The 23,565-nt window shown below is 41.7% G+C and overlaps 1 protein-coding gene across 4 annotated transcripts in view; it reads left to right on the forward strand.

The window, feature by feature from the left end:
- The window catches only part of GAREM1 (GRB2 associated regulator of MAPK1 subtype 1), a 207,979-nt gene that overhangs the window by 114,422 nt on the left and 69,992 nt on the right, over positions 1-23,565 (forward strand). Inside the window, exon 1 of one of the 4 annotated variants that reach the window (XM_032603233.1) lies at positions 13,333-13,411. The exons of the other annotated variants lie outside the window; for them this stretch is intronic. The gene's annotated coding sequence lies outside the window, so the exon portion shown is untranslated. Of the gene's footprint in view, positions 1-13,332; positions 13,412-23,565 lie in introns of those variants that run through there. 4 annotated transcript variants of the gene reach the window in all.

The raw sequence follows: 23,565 nt of genomic DNA on the forward strand, positions 1-23,565 counted from the left end.
CTTGGAGCCCTGCCAAAGTTGTCATGATGATGTCAGTTTACCAAGAATGTTCACATTTCTCATGCTGTGTTCCACATTCCCTGGACTCGAGCAAATGTCCTTTTAGAGCTCATTGAAGTTTTCGGGTTGGATTAAAAAAGCATGCCTTGTTTTCAATACTTCATGCTACCTTTTCAAAATCAAGGATCCATTTTTAACACCATGACGGTTTACAAGCCCATGATCCATTTTGTATTTGTTGGTTAAGAAAATACAGAATGACCAAAAGTTTATCAGGTGGTGAAACCAATAAGATTTGCTAGTTTAGTAAATTGAAATTGTATTAATTTAGTATTCCCTCATTCATCAACTGCTTATTTCATATCTATATTTATAATCCAGTATATTTATTTTAATATAGTTCTTGATTTTCAAATTTTTACAAATAACAATGGCCTCTACCTGTATTTGGAAAGACATAGGTAGACGTTACTCAGTGTACAGAATTCTTAGATATCTTACAGTACTTCTTAGTTCTTGGCTAGATTGGAAATCACTGTGCTGTAGATGGTTATTTCTAGTTATTTAATAAGTGATTTTGGCCTGTAAGCCATAAACATTAGAAAAACCTGACAATTTTAAAAGATTATTTAGAGAAATGGCTGCATTTGAAGGGAGTAGTTTAACTTTATATATACCTGTCCTGGTAAACTTTATGGAGAAGTTACGAGGACCATGAAAATTTCAGTCCTTCCAACATTTAAAATGTGTGTAAGTTCAGTTTTATGATAACGAAGGTTTAAAATAAAATCTGTTTTATTTTATATCTACTACATTTGGACAGTTTATGTGTTGGGAAATGGACTAAATATGATAAATTCTGTGAAATATATTTGTCCTCAGACAGAATTCTTTGTACACACCAAACAGATGATGTTTACATGGATTTCTTGCAGTTAATGTTCATTAATGACCTAATTAGCCGAAAAAATTAAGTACCAGCTAATAGTTATTTATATTGTAAATATATTTGATTCTTTTTATATCCTATTTGAGTGGGTAGATTACATATTTACAAAGTGGAAAGGAGGATTTTCCTTAATATTCATGTTTAAATTGAACTCTGGTTGACTTTCTATGCTGAGGTTGCCTGTTGCCTACTTTTCATTTCATTTATGGTAATGTGAAGTATGGATAGTTTTCTTGTCATCACCCCGTTTTGATTCATTCAAAAGAATGGAACTTCTTGAGACAGATCCACTAGCCAAATCTAAGACAAGTATTGTTAATCACAGGCAAAACCCTGGCCCTCTGCCTTTCTTTCTCATCAAGCAGCATAATGTAGCCTTTTGATAATTTCTAGAGCATTTCCTCGTGGCTTTTTACGAAAGTTTCAAAACAGTTTTAAACTAGGCAAATTAAAATCTAGTTTGAATTCAGAGATTTTTAAACCTCTATTTTAAGAAATAATTGCAGATTCCAAAAGTAGTTTTCAAATTAGCAAGGAGGCCTCAACCAGTGTTTCCTTCCTGTGGTAGAACTCCCTGTCATGTTCTCTGGAATGTCAGGAGTGAATTTGCAGAGCTAGAATGTCCTACTGGGTCAGACTTCCAGATCCTACCTTCCCGGAAGTTAATTCATGACAGTGATAGATCACAATTAGTGAATTTTTTCAGGCATGTTTATGTAATGGAACATTGTCGAGGTCATCAGACTAAGGAAGTAGTTACCTGGCATGAAAGGAGCACCAGGATAAGTGTCTGCTAGCCCCAGGTTCAGTTGTGCTGTTTTCAAAATCACTGTTACCTCTCTAGGGTAGGGACAGAACCTCTCTCATAAACCCTGTTGTACTCCTTTTTCCATTGTACTCATTTCCAATTTTATCCATTGCACAAAATACATAAATATATATATATATATATATATATATATTTTTTTTTTTTTTTTGCGGTATGTGGGCCTCTCAGTGTTGTGGCCTCTCCCGTTGCGGAGCACAGGCTCCGGACGCGCAGGCTCAGCGACCATGGCTCACGGGCCCAGCTGCTCCGCGGCATGTGGGATCTTCCCGGACCGGGGCATGAACCCATGTCCCCTGCGTTGGCAGGCGGACTTTCAACCACTGCGCCACCAGGGAAGCCCCATAAATATTTTTTTAATTGACATCCATTTGGTCTTTTCCTGTGATTTCAGTTAAAGTAGTTGTTTGTTTTGTGCATCCTATGGCAGTTTCTAAAGAAGAAAAGAGTTCCTCTCTTCCAGTCCCTTCAAATTGACCCAAACTCATCCCCTATTATCCAGTGAGTACAGTTGCCTCCGTTCACCTTTGAAAAGATTGCTTTTCTAAATTTGGTTCCATTTCATATTTCTCTTGTCTCCTTATTTCCGCCGTGAGCTCCCTTTTGTTTCTTTGTTCACAAGCAGCCACCTGGAGTCCTGAGAGGGTCTTGCTGCACAAGGACAGGAGGCTAGTTCCTTGGTTGCGGAGCAGTGCTTTCCACAGGCCAGAACCGCACTATGTGTGTTGGTCCGTTGTTTTTAATGTTCTTGCTACTAAACTTTAATCTTTTATTCTCTCAACAATTTCTTTTTATCTTGAATCGTCTTAAGGTCGCTTCTTTTTTTTTATTCTTGGATGCACACTGCTAGCAGTCTGGAGACACAATGTATGCATAGTTACATAAATTAAAGGCCTCAAACCTGGCTCTCGTAGCGGGGGTTTATATGCAGACTTCTCCAGATTCTCTCCAAACAGAAATGTAGCGTGAACGAAGCCAAGACCAGATTGAGCTGAACTAACTGAATTGAGATGGTGCTGACACCCTGTCTCTTCCCTTCTCTTTAACCCGGTGATGACCTCCTTCCCTTTTGGGGGAAGTGCTTTTCAGACCTGCCGCCTTCTGCAAAGCTTGTTGTCCCCTGCAATTCAACTCTGCTTTATCAACATTCTTCTAATGCTAAGTTTGTGTTTGGGGAACCTCAGTGAAAGTTCTTGAATCATATTCTGTTAAGTTCTCCAAAATCCAGTGATTCCACATCTCTTTACTTTTCAACGTCTGAAACACAACCAGGGAGTAATCAGTCAATCATTTCTCTGATTCCCATAACATTAATGCACTAAAAAAAATAAACAGAACAATAAACCATTTGTTCTCCTGACCCCAAAGGAAAGCCCAAACTCTTTGGGTGTATTGGAATTTTATTTTTATATGTGATCTGAAACAAAAGAACCATCAACCAGGACTTGGACACATTTTCATGTACTAAGTTACCTCTAACAATATCTATCACTTTCTAAGAGGATTTGCTTTATATTGATGAAACGTATGCAGAATACTTAAAGGAATTCTCATAAAAGGATGGTCCAGTTGTATTGGGAGTTTGTTTTTGTAGATCTAAACCATTTAAGGTCAATGATTTTATTTTCCATAAGGGGGCCTCTGTCTGTTGTTAATTTAAAATTCTATACTCGCTTGACTTAGCTTCTTCAGTTATGTTTAAATTATGCAGTATGTTGATATTGATATGATTTTCAGCTTTTGGTAAACGTTGCAATTTATGTGGGGACTCCCAGACTTTAACCCAACACAGAGTTAAAATGAAACCAACCCAGAGTATACTATAAAGTAGACAGTATAACCGTAGTGGAAAGGACATCTAACATTTAGACCAATTCTGTGCTCGTTGCCAGTTTCACCAAATTAGCATTGCCTTATCAAGATTGTAGTGAGAAGATGTGCTAAAAGCTTTCCTATTTTTGTAGTCTATTTTAAGAACTCAGTATTGATTAAAATGGAATTAATATGTCCTTTATCTTTTTTCATATCATAATTTTTTCTAGTTTATCACTGAATGATATTTCTAATTAGCAGTTGAAAATTTTGCTAAATTTTAGTGTTGGTTTAGATTTCAAAAATTAAATGAGATGAAATGTGATTGCTGGAGAGGACTTCCCATGCTGTGGTAGTAATACTGGATTCCTAACAATGGTCTTCTAGTACATAGACATTTCACTTATTTGTAGTCATTTTAACCTTGTCCAAATGCCATGACCTTGTAATTAATCTGTCCCTGGATAATCAAGAGTTGACTGGGGCTTCCCTGGTGGCGCAGTGGTTGAGAGTCTGCCTGCCGATGCAGGGGACACGGGCTCGCCCCGGTCCGGGAGGATACCACATGCCGCGGAGCGGCTGGGCCCGTGAGCCATGGCCACTGAGCCTGTGCTGCGTCCGGAGCCTGTGCTCCGCAACGGGAGAGGCCACAACAGTGAGAGGCCCGCGTACCGCAAAAAAAAAAAAAAAAGAGAGAGTTGACTGTACTCTGTGCCTGTGTTTGACTTGCTCATACATTTTACTTTTCTGGTTTGCTTATGGACTATAGACTGTTTTATTGTAGACTATTCATTAGCTGTCTGATCTGTTACTTCAGTATTACAAATTTATATATAAGTATGCATGTTTTTTATCATCTGGTAATGTCTTATTTTGAAAATGGTTTTTGTATCAGTAATCTTTAAGCTTAATTTTTACCAGTATAATTTAATTTCCCAAAACTTATTCAAATTATTAGGCATTTCTAGATATAGTAAATTGCTGTTTATTCAGCATAGTGAGTAGTTACTTTTTTCCCCACTTAGTGTGATTAGACATAATCATTGATAATTTCTGTGAAGAAGCTAGCAGTACGGGACCAGGTTTCAACAAAAATATAGCCTTTTCAATCTAAGTCCAGTTGGATGTCTGGGTCCAAAAAGAGATCATATGCAAAAGAGACAGGCTGACAGTTGGGGTCTGGAGGTGGGACAAGGGAGGCAGCACAGTTGTGTGAGTATAATGCAGAGGTGGTATTAACACCACTTATCAAGCTGGGCACTTCCAAGACTTCCTCCAGGGTAGATGTGAGAAGACCAGAGTAGGATGCACACAGGCCCCTGGAGGTCTGAACCTTAGCAGAAACAGAACAGAATTGATACAAAGACTGCCAGTGTGACCAGGAGGGGTCACACTGTGACACACACTCCCCACCCTGGCCCGGCCCCACCCAAGTGCTTGGGTTGGAAGGGAATCAGACACCAGCCCTGTGTATTCAAGCATTGGGCGGAAGAGCTGGGAGTGGGAGGTGCCTGTGAATATCCTGGACTGCCGCCCTTGGCAGGCTGCTAGGGAGTGGGTGGCTTGCTGACACTTGGACATACATTCTAACTGCTCAGATGGCTCTAGACAGTGCTAAAGATGGCAACCACTGTTTCCTATGAAGATGAGTAAATGCTTGTTAGGTAAATGGTAATCTGTTACACTAAAATATATAATAATCTGGAACATATCAGATTGATTATATGAAGTACAGGTTTTGCTTTGTTTTCTTTTAACCAGCTTGTTTTTAAAGTGCTCATGTGAAAAATTCTAAAATTCATATGGAACCACAAAGGACTGTACAAAGCTAAATCAAGCTTGAGAAGGAAGAACAAAGCTGGAGGCATCACAGTTCCTGGTTTCAAAATATATTACAAGGCTACAGTAATTAAAACAGTATGGTACTGGCATAAAGATAGACATATAAACCAATGGAACAGAATAAAGAGCCTAGAAATAAACCCACGCATATACAATCAACTGACCTTTGACAATAGTGCTAAGAATACACAATAGGAAAAGGATAGTTACTTCAATAAATGGTGCTGGGAAAACTAGATACCCGCATGCAAATAAATGAAATTGGATCCTTATATTACACTATACACAAAATTCAACTCAAAGTGGATTAAAGGCTTAAACATAAGACCTGAAACTATAAATCTTCTAGAAAAAAAACATAGAGGAAGAGCTTCTGGACATTGGTCTTGTCAGTGGTTTCATTGATATGACACTAAAAGAACAACAAAGGCAAAAATAGACAAGTGGGACTACATCAAATTTAAAAGCTTCAACACAGCAAAGGAAACCATCAGCAGAGTGAAAAGGCAACCTACGGAATGGAGGAAAATATTTGCAAATCATATATCAGATATGGGGTTAATTTCCAAAATGCGCAAAGGATAAGGAACTCCTACAACTCCATAGCAAAAAACCTGATTTTAAAATGGGCTAAATACTTGAATAGGCATTTCTCCAAAGAAGAAATATAAATGTCCAACAGGTATATGAGCAGATAGTGTCACTCATCTTTAGAGAAATACAAATCAAAACCACAGTTAGAAATCACCTCATACCTGCTAGAATTGCTGTTATCAAGAAAATAATAGACAGGTGTTGGTGAGGATGTAGAGAAATTGGAACCTTGCACAATATTGATGGGAGTGCAGAATGGTACAGCTGCTATGGAAAATAGTATGGAGATTCCTCAAAAAATTAAAAATAGAACTACCATATGATCTAGCAATCTCACTTCTGTGTATTTATCCAAAAGAATTGAGATCAGGATTTTGAAGAGATACTAGCATGCCAGTGTTCATTGCAATATTCACAACAGGCAAGATTTGGAAACAACCTAAATGTCCATTGACAGATGAATGGATAAAGAAAATGTGGTCTCATATGCCCAAGGATTGCAGTAGGCTCCTAAGCTTCTCCCCTCTACCCCTCCCTGCCGCACCCTATCCCTATCCTCCATTTGGGAGCCAGAGTGTGAGAATCTTTGTAAAATACAGTTGGGATGGACTTCCCTGGCGGGTCCAGTGGTTAAGACTGCACTTGGGTTCGATCCCTGGTCAGGGAACCACGATCCCACATGCTGCACGGCATGGCCAAAAAATAAAATAAAATAAAATACAGTTGGGGTCAGGGCTGCCAACTATCCACGGAGTGGAAAATCCACGTATAACTTTATAGTCAGCCCTTCATATCCGATGTTCTGCAGATTCAACCAACCACGGATGTTGTAGTACGTATTTATTGAAAAACAATCCATGTATTAGTGGGCCCATGCATTTCAGACCTGTGTTGTTCAAGGTCCACTGTACAAATCTGATTGCCTTACTGCCGTGTTAAACAAACTCAAGGGGCTTCTGTTTGCTTTTAAGAGAAATATCAAAATCTCCCTTTTGCTGGAAACAAATTCCAATATATGTCTATTTTCTCTTATCTAGTTGATTTTACATATTTGAGCACAGAGAAACCTACACAAGGATATGTAAAACACTTTACATCAGTCCTTAACGGAGTAGGGTCAGAGGCAGGGCCGATTTGTGGCCTTAGCATGGTGGCTAAGAGCCGGACTCTAGGGCTAGACTGCTTGGGTCCACATCCAGCACGCACTTGCTAACTCTGTGGCCTTGGGCAGGTAACTTAAACTTCTTTGTATTGTAGGGTTAATAGTAGCATGAAAGCATTTGGCAGGTGCCTAGCACCTAGTAAGTACTCTGTGTTTTCCTCTGTTAATTAACAGTTAATTAATTTTTCTCTCTATTGTTGAGTCGGTATAATAAATATGCTTTACTTTTACAACACATAAATTTAGAAGAAAGTTTTAAAGAAAAGGGGGAAAAAAGATCCAAGGATATCTGGGGGAAGTTCTTACTATTGCCTGCAAAGCACTGTATGACAGGCCCCTGTCTATTAGTAACTTCATCTTACGCTACTTTTCTTGCCTTTGCTCTTCTTGACCCCAGTCACCCCAGTCTTCTCATTTCCTGCAGCCTGACCTCTGCTCATCTTTCAGGTCTCAGGTCAGAGTGATTTCTCAGGAAGTCCTTTTATTGGCCCCTTAGACAAGGCCAGATCCCCTTGACCTCATAGAACTTTTTTTTTTTTAAACAGCATTTATCCAAGTTGTAATTACGTATTTCTTTGAGTGTTTGTTTAGTGATTGACACCCCATCACTTGACGAGAACCTCTGAGAGGCTAAGACTGTCCATATCACCCACCATTCTATCCCCCATGCCTAGCACAGCAGTTGCCAAACTGAGAAGGAAAGGGGTGTTTCAGAAAACCCACCAGGTCGGTGTGGGGAGCCCCTAGGCTCTATGAGGACCTGGCAGCAGTGACACTGGAAGGAAGGGGAGCTGCTGCATTTTTAAGGGTATTGTCATTTCTGCCAAGGATTTTTAGTTGTATCCAGATATCTTGGAGCCCCCAAAGATAGCTCCTCAAGCATTTTTTTTATTTCAGAAGTTTTTCTTAGAGGCCTGCAGAGAAACTCTTACGTACAGAAATGTGAATGCTGCCCTCCGAGATCTGCCTGCAGCACTAGGACAGTGTTTTCACCTAGTAGGTGTGCAGGAATCATAGCAGGTATGCTTTAACCATCATCATGGGCTACAGGACGAGCCTTCACATCAGCAACTGGTATGGAAGCAAAGGACATAATAAATTTTCATGGTTTAGTGTTAAATAAAATTAAGAAGGGTGAAGCTCAGTATGTTAGGCTTCTCCAGAGAAACAGAACCAATAAGGTGTGTGTGTGTGTGTGTGTGTGTGTGTAAAATAGAGATTGGTTGGTTGGTTGATAGTAAGAAATTGGTTCATGCAGTTGTGGAGGCTGGCAAGTCCAAAAGCTGGAGGCTGGAGGCCCACGGAGGAGCTGCCATTTGCTTCCAAAGGCAGATGGCTGGCAGAATCCCCCTTCTTTGGAAAACCTCAGTCTAATTTCTCGAGGGATTGCGTGAGGGCCACCCGCATCATGGAGGGCAATCTACTTTACTCAGTCTGTTGATTTAACTGTTAATCCCATCCCCAAAAATGCCTTCACAGAAATATCTAGAATAGTGTTTGACCAAGCATCTGGGAACCGTGCCTGAGCCAAGTTGACACACAACATGATCAACCATCATACCCAGTAAGCTGCCCTTGCCTGTGCTGTTGCCTGCTCCAGGAAAGCTCTGAAGTGCTGCAGGTTTATAAAAGACAGCCTCTGCGTGAGGTTCAGATTCTAGTCCGATCATCTAGAGCTTATATGTAAGGTGCCCAAAATATCCAAAAGAGCCTTAAAGAACCAGAGGTCTTTGTTACTTACATAAAGTTCAGGAGCTTTGCTGTTGTTTTAGAGGTATTTAAGCATCATGGTTTCCTTGTTTTGTTTTGTAGTTTGCATTGTGTTTCAAAAACAAGGTGCATGCACTCACCCCCAGAAATCAGCATCTCATGTTTTTTTCCCATTTTATAGTTGAGGAAACGGAGGCCCCTATATTAGCTTTTATGCCAGATTGATGGCCATTAAGCGGCTGGGTTGAACCTAGGTCTTCTCATTTTATATTGAGCCTTTCCCCTCCTTCCCTAACCCCTTGTTCCGTAACATCTCATTTCTAAAGGAGGAGGGAGGGGAAAAGAGAGAGAGTATGAATGAATATGAAAATGAATATTTACAGAACTCCTACCTGAATTCAGTATAGGAGAAATAAAAATTTTTACCAGATTATATGCTTGCCTTGACCCCTCTGGGGCTGTGGCTCTTTCAAGCCAGAGGAATTTAGGTTTGCTGTCCATTCCTTTCTAGTTCTACATTATGGGTGACTATATTTATGGACAAATAAATATTGAAACTCTAAAGAAATCACCTCCTTCACTCTCTGGGTCACATTCCCTACCACCCTGTAGCATTTAAGAGTGTTTTCACAGTCATCACGTCTGCCAGGTTTGGGTCTTGTGTTATGCCTCCTTCCAGTTTGTTTGGTTAGTTAGCTAATGTGTTTTGCATTCAACCAAGGAAATTCAAAATACTGTCTCCAAGAGAGCCAGCTAGAGTAGAAGTGCTGTCCAACTTGAGAGTGGTAGGCCGGCTGAGTTCTCTGGGTGATGATTGAGCAAACCACCCGCTAATTTTAGGCTGGGAAAGGATGGGGCACAAATTGAGTTTTCAGTAGAAAAATAACGTCCTGCTAAGACGTCCCATAACCTTGGAAGTATCTTCTGGCTCTCTAGCTCTTGGCCATTTTGAAGCTTCATATCCCTACTCATTATCGGATTAAGTGTAGTGAAGACTTTAGTTTTGAAACTGTGACTTTCTGCCTTAGATCACCTGGATCTGAAAGGTCACGAAAGCGAAGCTTGTCCTTCTTTCCTATGACTAATGTAGGTGGGAAGCAGTGGGCCTCAGGCACCCATAAGTGGATAAGCTGAGCAATCGCACACAGGGCTACAGAATATTCCTGCATTACCACTTTCAAGCTTGTATACCAGATACTGAATTGTAGTGCAAAATGTGTATTAATTGCCCATACTTACAGACATATTGTAACTTTTCAAAAAATTTTATTGTGAACACCATCTGCCTTGGCTTGTGTGGATGAAGTTTAAGTTTATAGCCAAAGCTCCATTTGGTCCTGCACAACAAAATTGCATATAGCTTTGTTAGTCCCAATTCTGGCATCCTTTGGAGCTAAAAACAGTCCATTAAAAATAAAACATATGGGGCTTCCCTGGTGGCGCAGTGGTTGAGAGTCCGTCTGCCGATGCAGGGGATGCGGGTTCGTGCCCCGGTCCGGGAAGATCCCACATGCCGCGGAGTGGCTGGGCCCGTGAGCCATGGCCGCTGAGCCTGCGCGTCCGGAGCCTGTGCTCCGCAACGGGAAAGGCCACAACAGTGAGAGGCCCACGTACCGCAAAAAGAAAAAAAAATTTTAAAAAAAACAGCAAACATGTTTTCCAGGGATTGATTTCCTAGAGACAGTGTGAAAGTATAATGTATCTTTGCCTTGAATATAGAGATGACATTTAATGGTTCCTAGTTTTGAACTTCTAGATTATCTCACTGAATTTTCATGACAAATCTGTGCAGTAGGTAGAACAGTTGTTTTATAAAATAAGTGGAAACAGAGAAATAGTATTCACCTAAAGACCCCTGGACTGCATATTTTTAGCAATTACCATTTTTGGTTGCCTACTTTGAGTTGAGGGGCTGATTCTAGCTGGCTGTGTTACCTACATCTGCTAATATTATGTAATCCTCATAATGACCTGTGGAGTCGCTGGTAGGGTTCTCACTTTATAGACGAGGAGGGTAAGTTTCAGGGAGGTTAAATAATCTAAGGTCGTGTTGCTGGTCAGGTAGAGCTCTTCTAGTCTGAAGTCCATGCTTTTTCTAGCCTTCAAGCTTCACCTCATTAGAGTGTTCAAGTTGATGTCATTAAGTTCTGTGGCCGTTTATGACCCATATTTAATTTTTAGTTCATCAGAGCATTTGAGTGGGGAATAGGTCAGAGCCAATGGAAATTTGACTTGTTGGATCCTATGGTTGCTATATGCTAGCTTTTATAGTAATAAAATGCTATAAATCCCTGTGTTTGTGTTGTTTATGGCAATCAAGATGTTTCAACTAAAAAAAATGTATATTGTCAGGGAATTAAGATACTTAAATTCAAGAAGTATTTATAGAGCACCAGTATTTGCTAGGTGCTGTGTGATTGGTACTTTCATGCCTAGTATTTAATACGATTTTTACAATGTTCCAGCAGGCCTTAATTATTGCTTGTTTGCAGATAAGGAAACTTAGCCTCAAAAAGAATAAAATACTTAGGGAAGGATACACAACTAGTAAGTAGAGCTAAAGATACACTGGGGTGTTTCACTTCACGTTCATTACTTTTAGTCCAGTGTTAATGTTCACAGCTTCCAACATGCTCTGTTGCTTCTGTGGTCACTCTGCCATCTCTCAACCCACCATCAACACAACCCATTCCTTGTCACTTGCATACCCTCCCTTATGAATTTCAGATAATTTCGTCATCAACCCAGGGAGCACTTCCTGAATTGTAATTAAAATTGTCTATAGGAGATCATGCATCTAAAGAAGGTACTGTATTATGCAGCCATTAGCATGTTGTTGAGGGACCTCTGCCTTTCAGAATTCATTTCACAGAAAGCAATGGAGTTATCTATCCAGCATTTCTGAGAAATAAGACAAGTGATGGGTACATGTAGTTCAAATCAGGACAACTTATTACATCTGCAGTGGGTGTTTAAGGAGACCTGGATAATTGAACATGGTAATTGTGTTGCTGTATCTGAAGGGTTTCACTGACACTTGTTTTGTTTTGCCTGAGCCCATAATTGCAGAAGTATTCTCCCATGGTGATTAGTTCCCAATTTAAAATTGACTGTTTCGGGCTTCCCTGGTGGCACAGTGGTTAAGAATCCACCTGCCAGTGCGGGGGACGCGGGTTCAAGCCCTGGTCCGGCAAGATCCCACATGCCGTGGAGCAACTAGGCCCATGCGCCACAACTACTGAGCCTGTGCTCTAGAGCCCACGAGCCGCAACTACTGAGCCTGCGAGCCACAACTACTGAGCCCGTGCACCACAACTACTGAAGCCCACCCACCTAGAGCCCATGCTTCGCAACAAGAGAAGCCACCGCAATGAGAAGCCTGCGCACCCCAACAAAGAGTAACCCCCGCTCGCTGCAAGTAGAGAAAGCCTGCGCGCAGCAACGAAGGCCCAACACAGCCAAAAATAAATAAATTTTAAAAAATAAAATTGATTTTCATTAAAGGTAACTCCATAATGAGACCAGTGAGGACCCAAGGTGTGTGCTTTAATGATAGTAATTCCCTCCTCACTTGCTGCTTGACCAAGTGCACAGAGAAGATGTAAGGCAAAGCCTTCCTCTTAAGTCCTGCTTGAATTGCAAGAGAAGAGGAGGTCGAATTACATTGCCTTTAAGGTCCCTTCTGTGATTCTTTGGAATATTCACCAAATGGAAGTTCAAAATTTGATTCTGCTTTCACACTGAGAGGGAAGAATGCCCACAATTCAATACAAGATTAGAAGCTGCAGAGAGGAAATAGTTGTCTTGAGTGAGTTCTTTTATTGGAAATCAGCCTTGTACTACTGGACAGGAAATTAAGTGCTTGCCTGGGTCATTAATCATTGTGCCGATTTGAAAATTAGCAGTGGGGGGAGGTGGTTATATTTGAGGAGGAAGGAAGGAGTGGGTGGAAGGAGCGATCCTGAAAGCTCCCCCTTCAGAGTGGGCATTAGCTGGAGAAGATAGAGTGATACCAACCACCCCTATCTGGTGCAGGTGTCTCCGCTATTTCTGCCAAGTCTCCTGATTGTTCCCACACATCACCTACTCCAAACTCTTTCCCATCTCTGCCAAGAGGAGGGAAAGAGAAAGAATTCTGGGATTTTCACTGAGAAAAGGCAAAGAAGTGATCATCTAATGGGGGTCATATTTCTCTGTTTAGCTCAAGAGGGATATTATAAGGGAAGAAGATAAGATTGGGATAGCCATAGTTCTTGTCAAAGTTACATTGAAGAGAGACAAAAAGAAAAAAAAAACCCACAGCAAAAATATGAGTAATAGGTTATATCATGTCAGGACAGCTTGTGTCCTTCAAAACAACTCCAACTTTTACTGTCTCTCTCTTCCCAAGTAGAACCGCACTCAGGAAATCGTCTGCAGCCACGTAAAGTTGGAGCTTTTTTCTTCTGTTACTTGGACTAGAAAAGTATCAAGACCATCCTTGTTTTCCTTTTCCATCCTCCCTCCCGCCACCCCGGTATGTAACAGTTTTAGAGTGTTTGCACTTTTCTTTGTATTTTTCCTTTAAGGTGAGAGATTTTGGTAAATAAAAACTTGGCAGCAGATTTCATTTCCACAAAAATAACAATTCTGACATCCCCGGGTATCATCTCTCTAAAAGGTGTTCCCAGGGGAGTTGAAATATACCACTGGACTTTCTCATCACTCATCAGAACTGCCTTGGAAATTTGCACCCCTTGCGGTCTGATTGACTAAGCCTTCTGTAACACTCTCTCTTCTCCTAGGGATTTTTCTGATGGGAAAGTGGCTAAATTAGGTTGGGAGTTGAAGCATTTGGCTCGGTTACGGTTTGTGTGAGGCTTTGTTCTTTCTCTCTCTCCAGACACTTGCTTCTTTCTGACTGTAGTTTCACAGTGTTCCTAACTGCTGGGTGTTCAGTATGGTCCTTAGCATCCCAGATGAATCCTGTCCTGAATCGTCCTTCCGAGCACTGCAGGGTCTGGCCTGCTTGGTGATCGCTCTCAGGCTTGGGTGGAACAGAAACAGACTGCTCCCTTCTCCCTACAGATCACACTCCAGCCTGCATAGAGATCGGCATCTTTTCTCCAAACTAGTCACAGCTGCTCCCACCCTCACCCCCATTATTTACACCAGGGTTGAGTACCTAGAGATTATTCCAAAATTTAAAAAAAAGAAATCAACACCAGGTGAAGCATCATTGTCAGCCCAGGAAGAGTCTTTGGAGCAGCTAATGATGCAAAGGATGAGATCTGCTGCTGTGAGCCAGCCGCCTCTTCACATGACGTCACACAGACTTGCAGTATTCGGGGCTCTTCTGAATGAAAAACAGTAGGCCAGGTTCCCACATGGTTGGAGTTTAGCTAGCTAGCTCGAGAAGTAATGTCAGTTACTTGGGAACTCTTGAAGTTCTGACTTGGAGAACTGGATCCCAACAGTGCCTTTAGGGGCCTTCGTCTTCTGAGGCTGCACTCCTGCCTCCTAAAACCTGGCTCTTGTAGTCATAATGACTTGTAATGGCCAGAGCCCTGGTCTTCTCCATTCCTTCTCCTTGACTCTGTAACACCAGACACCAGCAGGAACCGTCCTTGAAACTCTACCTCCCACTGTCCGTGGCGGTCCACTCTCCTGGCTTCTCTCCATCTTTTCAATTCCTTCTTTGTCTTCTTTGGTTCATCCCTGCTGTGTTGGCCTGTTTCTCTTTCTCTTTCTCCCTCTCCCTCCCTCCCTCCTTCTCTCTCTCTCTCTTTCTCTCTCTCTCTCTCTCCCCCCCTTCTCTTCACGTCTTCCTCTCTTCATCTCTACAGGAAACCTAACCCTCCCAGCTTCCAGTGTCACCTCCTGTAGGTGACTCTTTACTCTTGACCTCTCCCATTCCAAAGTTCCACTGACTGCCGAATACACTTCCACTTTATCATCTCAGCTTCAGCTTATCTGAGGAAAAAAACCTTTTTTCACCCCTAAACCCTGCAGTGTCAGTGTTTGTCATTGTCATTTCAGTCCATGTCATAGACCACCATGTTGGTCCCCATACTCTTTCTCCTTTGTGCCACTGTTCCCAGGAGAGGGCTCAAGCAGACTTGCAGGGACATGTATGAGGTCGTATCCACGTACGAAGCACTAAGCACCAAGCGCCGCGCTGAACTCTTTCCCGGGCCTGTCCCACTCAGTCCTCACAGCTTCCTGTCAGCTGGCCAGTGGGAAGGGACTGTGCTCTCTCTACCCAGAGGCGGGAGCAGACATCGCCCTTTCCCCTCCTCCCCTCCGGACATCCCAGGACTGACTGTGTACTTTAGAATAGGAAGAGGGTGTGGATTGTCAATCCAGGCTGCCCGTGAGGGCAACGCCCTTGGGGATTCTGTAGCTGGAGACTCAAGTGCCTTCCCTCCTTCTTTGCCCCCCCCCTTTTTGGAGTTGCAGGACTTGGTTCTGGGGTGCCTTCCCTGTGCTGGGCTCCTTTGGCTCTGCCTGGGGGAGGAGAAAAATACACGGCTGGCGTAGGCTTTGGCACTGAGTCTGAAAGAGGGCAAGAGGAGGAGCCGGGAGGAGTTCGGTGTGCCCTGAGCAGTGGCAGCTTCGCTCTGACGTCCTGCCTTCCTGGCGCTCATTCATTCATTCAACCAGTCTGTCTGTGTGTGTCGCAAAGGTACGCTGGGCAGCACGCTGGACACTCAGCCCCAGCTCTCCCCTGTGACCGGAAGAAATGCACTTTTTACAGCTCATTTTATAGTTGATTTCACTGGAACTATGGTAAGTGCCACAAGTGTGTGGCAGGCACTTGTTGGTCGGGGCTCTTCGCCGCGCTGTCTCCTGGCTTTCCACGTGAGGAGTCGTGGTGCAGGGTGGCCGCTGGGCGAGGCGCACACCCCGTGCGCCACAGGGCGTCCTCTGCTCACAGCATGGCAGTAGGTAGAGCCCACCCACCCGTCACCAAGTCCATCAGGCCAGCCCTGCGGCTTGTCATTCCCGCCTAGGGCTCCACCTGCGCTCAGGTATTCTCACCACCTCCGGCGTTTTCTCCTCACTCTTCCACCTCCACATTCTCGAATCACCCAAAGCCCAGCCCACCCTCAGGGCCACCCTCGTGTCCCAATTTCTCCTCTGTCCCAACAGTGCCATTGTGCTCTGTCTCTCCTCTAATATTATAGTTGATGGCTCTTCTGTGAGGAGTTGTTACGGGTTCTCAAACTCCATACAGGCACTGGCAGTAGCAGCATCACCTGGAAACTTGTCAGTAATGCAGAGTCTCAGTCTGCCGGCCCCTACCGTCAGAATCGGAGCTGGCGGTGGGCCCAGCAGGCTGTGCTGTAACAAGCCCTCAGGTGATTTTGATATACACCAGTTTGAGAACCACTAGTGGTGTCTCCTTTAGAATTTAATGGTGTGTTACCTTATTTTCTTATTTCATGTTTCGTAGGTTAATATTTTGTTTCCACAACGAGATTGTAAGTCTACTATTTTGCCTACATTTTGTCTTTTTACACAGTGTTATTAACAGTTTAATATACATTTGGTTGCACCCCTGAAAGCTGTTCCAATCAATTTTCATATGACTAGTAATTTCATCTTGGTCTGCTTAGGAATCCGTGGTATACGTAGAGCAATAGTAAATTCATCACAATCTCTGAAACCAGTTGAGAAGCTCTTACTGGTATCGAGTGCATAACACAGGAAGGGCTGTAACCCGCAAACCATTCTTTATGGATTTCAGTGTGGGAGAGAAATGTTCTTAAGATGATTGATTTTGCTACCCACACAATGGATGGCAATAGAATTGAATGGGTTGCGGGGGTGGGGACTTAGTATGACATCAGTTTGATGGAAATGATGAAATAAAAGGAGGAGGAACAGATTTTTTGTGAGTTAAAGTACGTGGTTAGGTTGGAAGGTATTTCCCATTCACTTCAAAGGCTAGGGTCTAGTTATGTTGGCATATTTCTCTGGGGGGGCCTGTATGAACTTTGAGGAGAATGCTGTAAGGCACCTGTTGTTTCAAGGGAGAATATTTTTAATGTGTTGATCAAACCCAATGCTTGACCTGTAAGACATTCAAATTTTTCCCTTCTTTTCTTCTTTCTTTTTTCCTTCCCTTCTTTCCTTCTTTCTTTTTTCCTTCCCTTCTTTCCTTTATTCTTTCCTTCCTGATATATTAAAGTGTTAAAGATACTAGTGATAGATTTTTCTCTAGAAATAACAGTCTGGGAGAAGAGTTTATTTATTCTGTTTCATCATGACAGTCCTTTACCTTCCCACCCTCCCATAAGCAACCATTTAAATGTGTTTCTGGTGCCTTTTTTCTTTGGATGTGTTTTTATGAAAGCACAGTGGTTTATGTGCAAGTACTTTAGATTTACATAAATTATACTGTGTTTTAAGTCTCATATTTTTTTTCCATTCAGCCCTGTGTTTTTAAGGATCCGCTGTTTTTATTTTTTTATTTACTTATTTTAAATTTATTTTATTGAAGTATAGTTGATTTACAGTGTGTTCATTTCTACTGTACAGCAAAGTGATTCAGTTATACATATATACACATTCTTTTTCATATTCTTTTCCATTATGGTTTATCACAGGATATTGAATATAGTTCCCTGTGCTTTACAAGGATCCACTATGTTTTTAAAATCCATTCTTGTTTTACTGTGTGTTCATATGCTCTCCCAAGAATGGGCAGCAAAAATCATGCTGCTCTGAGCATCCTCATGCATTCTCCTCATGCTCTTGTTTGAACATTTCTTGGGGATATGAACCCAGGAGTGGAATTGCCGGCTTAGAAGTATGTAGAATTAATTTTACTACCTGGTGCCAGATCGCTCTCCAGAATGGCTGCCCCAGCCTCACTCCCATCACAGTCTAACAGGATTCGTTACCCACATCAGGAATTCACCGTTTTTGTCTAATGAATGTGAAGTAATAGCTCTTAATTTGCATTTATTTGATTATTCAGCTTCTTGTCACCTGCTTGATACTTTTTATTTTTTTTTTCCCCTGCCTCCTGCTCTTTAGGATAGCCTTCTTAGTAAACTGTCGGTTCATTTTCTGGCCTACCATTGTGTTAGTGGTGGTGTCTTTTTTGGTGATTTGCAGCATTACATTGACCAGGTCAGATATCAGTCTCTTTTCAGTTTTGGGCTTCACAAGCATCATCTGTTCCATCACCGCTCTGCCAACTTTTCCCATGAAATCCTTTACTGAACAGAAATCCTTAATTTTAATGTAATGTAATCGTTACTTGGCCCTATAGTTTCTGCTTCTGAAGTCCTTCCTTGCCTGTAGGTGATGTCAGGTAGGGATTCATTTTTAGTTTTTCTCTGCACAGTGAGCCAGTTTTACCACACTGAAGTCTGAATATCTTTTCCAGTTATCTTTGTCACATAATATAATGATGTCTTCCATTTCCCTAACTCTCTCGAAATTCATTCATTCCACAAAAGTTTTTGTATAAGTTGAAATGACTCAGAAGGCTAGAAGAATAAGCTGCCTCTCACTGACTAGTAAGAATAACACTCACGAAAACAATGTCAGCACACCCTTATTCTGGCCTTGGAAAGTTTCAGCTGGACTCCAGGTGGAAATAGAGTGTAATTGCTGAAAGAAGCTATCTGTTGACATTGTCTATTCTACGTACAGGGAGTTGATAATAGCAGCCCGCGTGAACTCAGGTCCTGTCTCACTGTATCCTATAGTGATTAGGTTTATCAACCATCTAATCATTTCAGATTTATGAATTATTTACAGGGCACGCTAAACATGCTACCCTAAATTATTCACATCTTAAAAACTGGATAGGCTTCCCTAGTGGCACAGTGGTTGAGAATCTGCCTGCCGATGCAGGGGACACAGGTTCGAGCCCTGGTCCGGGAAGATCTCACATGCCACGGAGCAACTAAGCCTGTGCACCACAGCTACTGAGCCTGCGCTCGAGAGCCCGAGAGCCACAACTACTGAAGCCCGCTTGCCTAGAGCCCGTGCTCCACAACAAGAGAAACCACAGCAGTGAGAAGCCCTTGCACCACAACGAAGAATAGCCCCCACTCACCGCAACTAGAGAAAGCCCACGCGCAGCAACAAAGACCCAATGCAGCCAAAAATAAATTAATTAAATAAATTAAAAAAAAAAAACTGGATAGGCGTTGGAAAAATTCAAATGTATGTAAATGAGAGAGAAGGAAACACAGAGACTTGTACTTTTTTTTCCCAGTAATCTCTGAGTGTCTGAAATATCCTTAGCACTCTGCACGCTGCCTTGAACAGAGTACTAAGTAAATAAATCATATGCTTTGAACTGTTATATTAGTTTGACTAATAGTTAAAATAGGGAGGGAAAATGAACTCAGCCCTTATTTTCAGTTCTCTTATTGAATCCAGGCAATAAGAAAACAGTATTTATCATCTTACTATTAATCGAATGCATACTGCTCTTCGCTGAATATTCTTGTACATACATGGCCTAATTTAATCTTTGCAACAATCCCATGAAGTAGGTGTCAGTTTCAAGTATTGCAGTTCCTGTTTGTTTTCTTTGATACTGGTTTTCTTCACTATAAGCTGTCATCACCTTAGTATAGTGAATTTTCTATATATATTTGCATATATATATATATTTTGTATATATTTGCAAGGCCAAATGCTGCACTTTCATCCCTCTTCCTAGGAGCCAAATATTAATGAAGACAGTGTTAAGCCTCTGTATCAACATGGATATAATCTACCAATTTTTTGATGATTACTCCTAATTTGACAGATTATTAGCCATCATTTCCATTCAGCATCTATATGGGTTCTCAAATGTTATAAATTCTTACAGTCGCCTTCTAACATCCCTGGCACGTTAAATGTTTTTGGTTTTTATTTTTAAAGAAATAAAATTCTACAACCAGAAAAGGAAAAAGTCAAATCCCCTTAGCACAGTTTCAGAAATCACAGTCACTGACTCACCCCTTATTGTTCTTTTTAAATTTCCCCCAGAGATTTAGGTTTATTAAAAGCCTGATCTTACATTAGAAACAAGAGTATTTTTATTTAAATGTATCTCTGTGCCCTGACAAAGTCACTCCTCTCTGTAAGAGTCCTTCTTCTCTCCAGCCTTGTTTATCCCATCAGACATTCCTGCCAGAAGCAGCCCTGTTTACATAACTGCCCTCATTGGATGGAATATTTTACTGAGCGCAGCCCTGCACTCACACCACAGCCTGTTTAACATGGAACAGGGACAGACCTGAAAGGCACTAGAGAATGCTCAGTGAGCTCGATCTGCAGCGAATAAAAGTGGAGGCATTTGGATGAAAATGAAGCTTTGCGAAAAGGGAGCAAGTGCAGGGACGTGTTGTCAGCAAAGACCAAAGCAAACCAAAGAGGAGAGAGTAGTTCTCTGGTGAAGGGGTGGAGGGGGAAACCTTCCGATGGTTCTGGAGTGTCGGACATAGGTATGTATTTACTGTTTGACAGCATGCCATTCATGAAACCCTTGAACAGAAATGGAGCCCTAGGTCTCAGAGCCACAGCATGGCTATTGCTTCTCCATTTTTTAATTAAAAGGAAAAGATTTAACAGGAACGAAGGGCTCTTTGTCCTGTAGGGCCTTTTCCTTTTACTAGAGTTTCTGTTTTTTTACTGCAATTTTGACTGATTTCTAATAAGCGTAGGACTCTCATCCACAGCACTGTGGTCACAAACGTATTAGAGTAGTTGTATTTTGAGTGTGAGACATTCTAACTGGAATTGCTCTGCGTTGAGCAGAGGGTACAGTAGGCAGCTTGTCGTAGAGAAGATAAAATTGGCCATCTCCCATGCTTTGTTTTTCTGTCCCAGAACCAGGTGGCCGTGCTCCACCCTGAATCCACATCTTCAGCATTTCTTTCTCCTCTCTTCCTCCCAGCTACCTGGCTACCAATTGTGCCACTTCTTTAAATTTAGAACGCTTCTTAATGGCTCCTCTTCTGGAGTTTTGCCCAGATTAATATAAGAAGGAGCTAACACTGTTCTCCTAACCAGTACCACATTCCAAAGAGTATCGTGATTACATTCCTTTTCATTCGTGACAGGTACATCTTTGTCTCATTTGACTTCGCTCTGATGTTCATTGAGCCCTTATCATGTGCCCCTCATCAAGTGAAGCCCTGTATGTAAGTGTAATCATCCCAATAGCTGATGTTATGTTAGTGTTACTGCCCTTGCATTATGGAACTAGGAGACACACGGAGGTGTAGAAGGTCATAACTTAACCAAAGTTGCCCAGTGGGAGGGAGAGCCAGGATTTCAGCTCCAGAAGTTCATATGCTTAACTGCTGTGTGAAGATGTAGAGGCAAAATGATAACCAATGAGTACGTGCTAAGCCATGAGAACAGAGCATGCCTGGCTCCAGGAGTGCCATACCTCAGCTCTGCTCTTGTATCGACTGCAAGCCTTTAAAGAGTTGCCTTGTTGGTGTGTGTGTGTGTATATATGTATATGTGTATGTATTTATATATACACATACGTACTCTTTATTTCAGAGTAGTTTTAGTTCCAGAGCAAAATTAAAGGGGAAGGTACAGAGATTTCCCATATACCCCCTTCCCCTACACAGACACAGCCTCCCCCATATCACCATCCCCCACCAGAGTGGTACCTTTGTTAAAACTGATGAACCTCCATGGACACATCATTATCACCCAAAGGCCGTAGTTTACATAACAGTTCACTTTTGGTGTTGCACATTCTGTGTGTTCAGACAACTGTATAATGACGTGTATCCACCATTATAGAATCATACACAGTAGTTCCACTGCCTTAAAAATCCTCTGTTCTCTGCCTACTCATCTCTCCCTCTCCACTAATCCCTGAAAACCACTGACTTTTTTACTGTCTCCATAGTTTTGCCTTTTCCAGAGTGTCATATAGTTGGAATGATACAGTCTGGAGCCTTTTCAAATTGGCTTCTTTTTCTTAGTAATAAGCATTCAAGTTTCCTCTACATCTTTTTTATGGCTTGATTGCCTCGCTTTTTGTAGCTAAAGAATTCGGTGAAAATGTACCCCTAACCCTTACAGAAATGCGATTTAGGACCTCTACAGTATGTTTTCACTGAGTGTCTCTGCTAGCTTTTCCATCTTTAAGTCCATGCACTAAGCCAAGGTGGGTGTTAAAATTTGATGATGCTCCCCACCCCCCTTTGATTATGCCGAGTATGCTCTACATCAGAGTTTTAAGAAACCATTCGTGTTTCTCTACATGGAGTTTTAATCAGTTCAGTTTTGGCCTGAAGGTTCAAAACTAAATCCCTTATAATCGAGGCACTTTTTTTCCTAATGAAAACCACAGCTTGAGCAGCTGCTTGTATTATTGTCTCTCCTCTGTGGTCCCACTGGTGTGTGGGAGTTTACTGTTGGGCTGTGGAAAAGGGAGCAAATGAGAATCCAAGAAAGGGGTCATGTTTCAATAGAGGAAGAATGGTGGAATGTTAAAATCCTTGAGTGTTTTCCTCACCCTCCCCACACTTTGGACATGCAGTTTGGCTCTCTTTTTCCTTTTTAAATACTTCCATAAGGCATGGAAGAGAAGCATATATCATGTGAACCATAGTATTGAAAACTCTTAGACCTCAACTTTGATTCTATACAGAATACCTTCATTTTTGCCTGTAGTTGTAAAATGACAACATAGCTTTGAAGTCTGTCTGTGTCGTGTACGTCCATATTTTGTCCATCTGCGTTGGTGGGGTCTTCCTCTCCTTTGTCTGGGTTGAAATTGTGTTTATCTGTGTGTAATTTTTTTTCTTGCATCAATTTCTGTCTCATTTTCTTTTTTAAATTTGTTTCCATATCTCCTTTTCGCCTCATTTTCCCTGCTTCCCATTTTCTCTTAACCTTTGTTTTCCCCTTCATTTTTTTGTACTATGTGATTTTAAGCTCTACAAATAAAAATTGAAGTTTTACTTTTGCTCTTTGTAACTTTTTATGTAACTCTTTAATGTAGATAAATAGGTCATTTTCTATTTCTCCAAAAGGATCCTACCTCAAATAAAATTGCTTTTTACTTATTAGAACCTTGATTTTTTTTTTAATGTGGGTTTTTGATCCTTAATAGAAGCAGCTGCTTCATCCCAGCGACTAGTTCCAGTGCTAGAGATTAGAAAGAGTAGCTGGGTTCTGTTTCCACCGAATGGGTGAATTATTGGTGACACTGTGTACCTTCTATGCTCCAGTCACCCTAAGTGACCGAGAAGTGAAGATAGGTTTTATCATGTAACCAGTTGCCAGGGTCATTGTGGGGATTAAACAGGACCATCTGAATAGCCCTCCACACTATCAAAGAAGAACTCGTTGCATATGTAAATAGTAAATGACCCTTCTTCCTATTAACTTTGGGGAATTTTTTCAGTAACCTACAAGGCACAGTCAGCTCCTCTCTCTGTCAACCTCATCCCGAGGAGGGAGGTATTAGTGGCTTGGGGAAGCAGCACAGTAAAAGTGGGCTTAGGATGAGAACGCACGAGTGACCGTCCTGGGCTCGCTATTGACTTGCTGTGACCAAAGACATATTCCTTAATCTCTGCCAGCTTCAGTTTCCTCGTGGGTAAAGTCTCTAATAATCCCCGCCCACCACTGTGGATTGTTGAGTGAGGTAATGTGTGTGTGAACACCTTTCGATTGAAAGCAGGCTCTCGGTGG

This window comes from Phocoena sinus, chromosome 14 (assembly GCF_008692025.1).
Source record: "Phocoena sinus isolate mPhoSin1 chromosome 14, mPhoSin1.pri, whole genome shotgun sequence".
NCBI classification, from domain to species: Eukaryota; Metazoa; Chordata; class Mammalia; order Artiodactyla; family Phocoenidae; genus Phocoena; species Phocoena sinus.